At 38.9% G+C, this 4,066-nt stretch overlaps 1 pseudogene; it reads left to right on the top strand.

The window, feature by feature from the left end:
* The first annotated feature begins 2,479 nt into the window (after positions 1-2,479).
* Positions 2,480-2,813, top strand: LOC102847518 (annotated as a pseudogene).
* Positions 2,814-4,066: the final 1,253 nt, after the last annotated feature.

Raw genomic sequence — 4,066 nt, 5'->3', positions numbered from 1 at the left:
AGAAATAATTCTATTTATTTATCTTTCTTATGTGAGGCTAACATAGTTGACCTACCACAGACCATTACATACAACCAGTTTGCGGGTTTGTTTGCAGACTATTTGATTATGCTCTTAATATTTTTCATTAAAATCTTTATGAAGGCTAAGTGGTAATTTCACGTTGGAAAAATAAAACCATGAAAATCGCTATATCTGTATATATGTAAATCATATATCTTTAATCTAAACTGAGCACTTGTGTTGCCATTCTTAGATGCCACAGCTTAATTTGATAATGCTTTCAACTAGTATATAAAGAAATCTTTCTAAAGGTGCTGTTTTATCCTATGATAATAGAGTATATACAAATTAAGTTCAAATGACAAATATATATGCTTAGAATTAAAATATGTTATTCTTACAAATTCTCTCTTCTCTTCTTGTAGGTATCTTTGAGTCCATTCCTACTCAGCAATGCTGTGAACAACAAATTATAATCTTCACCTTTCTGATAGTCTTCATAATCAATTAAAAGCCCTCATGGTTTAGCTCACAGTATTAATCCACCTCATTGAAGGTCTTCTTCTCTTTCACGGATGTTCTATTTAATAAGCAGGGTATCTTTTTCCAAGAACTGGTGCCTCCAGCAACATGCCTGAAGTATATGAAATGAAGTTTCATCATCCTTGCCTCCAAAAAGCTCTGTGGTTGCACTTTTTCTAAAACAGATTTGTAAAAAAAAAAAAAAAACAACAAAAAACAGATTTGTGTGTTCTCTTAGCAATCTATGGCATATTCAATACTTATAACCAACAACACACAAGGTATCAATTCTTCATTCTTCCCTATTAATTGTAAAACTTTGACATTTGAAAGTAGAATGGCTTCGGAAAGTAACACCTTAGCCTTTTTTTTTTCTAGGATATTTTTGGTTGTTGATGGTAATAGAGACTGTTCAAGTGCCTTATTGTTTTTTGCTGTATCTTAGTCTTTATAGTGATTGTTTTACATGTTTAAAAACGTCTTTGACAGTAGGTTTACAGCAACCAATAGTACAAAGAAAAGATGTCCAAACTGCACTAAAGCCATGACAAATAAGGTCCCAGGAACTGATAGAATAGCATTTAAAGTGTTTCAGCAAACAGATATAGTCCTAGGTATGTACAAGTCTTTGCCAAGAAATTTGGAAGATAGTTACTTGGTTAACAGGCAGGAGGGGGAAAATCCATGATTGTTCTCATTTGAAAAGACTATGATCTAACAGCTTATGGGAATGATCATTTCATTAATATTACATGTAACTTAGATCTTTCTGAAGATTATTTAAAAACGACAGGAACACTATTTCTGCAGAGAACTCCAAGAAATTCAAACTTTATTCAAAAGAGGCTGTAGCATGAGGGACATCATTACTGATGTCAAATTGATCTTGACTGAAAACAAAGAATACCAGAAAGATCTTTATTTATGCTTTATTGACTATGCAAAGACTTGGTCAATTGGCAGCTTCATGATAAGTAGGGAAGAGATTGAGGTTGTTAACAATTACAGCTCCACAGTCAACACTCTTGGCACCAGCAGTCAGGAAATCAAAAGATGAATTCTTTGGAGAAGTCTGATGTCAGAGACCTCTCCAGAGTACTGAGAAGCAACGATGTCAGTCTAGAGAGTAACATGCACCTGATCCAGGCCATGGTCTTCACAATTACTTGCTATGCATCAGAGAGCTGGACAATGACTAAGGATGACAGAAGAAGTATCGATGCCTTGGAGCTGTAGTGTTGGAAAAGATTCTTGATTATACCATGGATCACCAAGAAAACAAATAAGTCACCTGTGAGAAGATGAAACCAAGTTTATCCTTGGAGGCTAGGATTCTAAAGTTCTGTCTCACATACTTTGGGCATGTGGCCAGGAAAGAAAAGTCCTTGAAGAAGGACATCATGCTTGGAAGGGTGGAGAGACATCATAGGAGAGGAAGGCCCCAGATGAGATGGATTGATACAGGAATTGGACCATGGGAGTAGGTGAGTTGGAGTCAGTGAAACTGGCTCAGGATCCGGTAGGCTTCAGAGCTATTGTACATATGGTCACCATAAATTGCAGATGATTCAACAGCACACAAGGACAACAACAACAAAAGATATTTGACTGTGTAGATTATAATAACGGATAACATGGAAAAGAATGGGAATCTGAGAATCTTTAATTAAATTAATGTTAAACCTATACATAGAACAAGAAGTAGTTGTCCATATTGAACAAGAAACTCTGAATGCTTTTAAAATCAGGAAAGGTGTATTTTAGGCCTACACTCTTTATCCACAACCATTCAATCTGTATATTGATTAAATAATAATTTGAGAAGCTAGACTGTGGAAAAGAATGTGGCATCAAGATTTTAGGAAGATTCATCAACAACCTGTATTATGCAGTTTACACAACTTTGCAGGACGTGAAAGAGAATTCAAGATCTCTCAAGACCCTCGCTTCCAACATGAGGAAGAAAAGGAGAAACAACGTGCCAAAAAGGGCCGCTGCCACGTGCAGCCTATTTGCTGTACGAACTGCGTCTGGTGCGCACCCAAAAACAAGGCAATTAAAAAGTTCGTAATCCGAAATATAGTCGAGGCAGCTGTCAGGGACATTTCGGAAGCGAGTGTTTTCAACGCATATGTGCTTCCAAAGCTCTATGTGAAACTGCACTATTGTGTGAGTTGTGCCATTCGCAGCAAGGTGGTGAGGTCTCGTGAAGCCCGAAAGGACCCGACACCTCCACCTAGATTTAGACCTGCAGGCGCTGCCCACGACCACCACCAAAGTCCGTGTAAGGATTTGATTCTTTAAAAGGCTGAAGAAGAAACTTGTCTGAAAAGAAAATGGAAAAAAAGAAAGGAAGGAAGGAAGGAAGGAAGGAAGGAAGGAAGGAAGGAAGGAAGGGGATTCAAACACTTTCTGAAAACAAAGATGAGCCTCCACTATGGGTTACATCTTACCAACAAGAAAATAAAAATACTTAACACTTAATGTCGTTGTTGTTGTTGTTATGTGCCATCGAGTCACTTGTGAGTCATAGCGACCCTATCTGCATACAAGAGCCCTAAACCCTGCTATATCCTGAGCCAACCTCAATGTCTCTGACACACCTACTCTTATTATCCCAATCACTGAATTGATCCATCTCATCAAGAGTCTTCCTCTCTTGCACTGTCCCTCCAACCCTCCCAAACATGATGTTCCTCTCCAAGGATTGGTTCCTCCTTGCAACAGGCCCAAAGTATGTCAAATGAAGTTTCAGAATCCTTGCCCCAAAGGAGAAGCCCGATTTCATGCTATCCAGGATGAACCTGTCTGTTCTCCTAGGAGTCCATGTTATATTCAACACTTCTCCACGACCACAGCTCAAAGGCATCAATGCCCTTTCTATTATCCCTAGTCATTGTCAAGCTCTCTGATGCATAGCATGCAATAGGGATGGCTATGGTCTGGATCAGGCTTAGTCCAAAATGTAGCATCATGATGTTGTTCTTGTTGTTGTTGTTATGTGCTGTCAAGTTGCCTAAGACTCATAGCGACCCTATGTACAAAAGTTCTAACCCCTGTTCTATCCCTTGCCAATCTTATTGTCTCTGATACAGCTAACCCCAGTTACTGAATCAATTCAATTCATCAAGGGTCTTCCTGTCCTGTGCAGTTCCTCCACCTTTCCAAGCATGACATCCCTCTCCAAGTACTAATCCTGCCTTGCAACAAGTTCAAAGCATGTCAGACGAAGCTTCAGAATCCTTGCCTGCAAGAAGCAGCCTGGCTTCACCCTCTTCAGGACAAACTTGTTTGTTCTCCTAGCAGTCCATGGCATATCCAATACTCTTCTTCAGCACCACAGTTCAAAAGCATCAAACTCCTTCTATCATTCCTAGTCATAGTTCAGTTTTCTGATGCTTAGTAATTGTAAAAACCATGGCTTGTATAAGGCACATCCGAGTCTCTAGATGACATTGTTGATTTTCAGTACTTTAGTGAGGTCTCTAACTGCAGACTTTCCCAATGCAAGTCATCTTTTAATTTTCTGGCTGCTGGTACC

The sequence above is a fragment of the Elephantulus edwardii genome, unplaced genomic scaffold, assembly GCF_000299155.1.
Source record: "Elephantulus edwardii isolate Elephantulus edwardi_28Jun2011 unplaced genomic scaffold, EleEdw1.0 scaffold00013, whole genome shotgun sequence".
NCBI lineage: Eukaryota > Metazoa > Chordata > Mammalia > Macroscelidea > Macroscelididae > Elephantulus > Elephantulus edwardii.
This window is presented reverse-complemented; position numbering and strand designations above follow the sequence as displayed.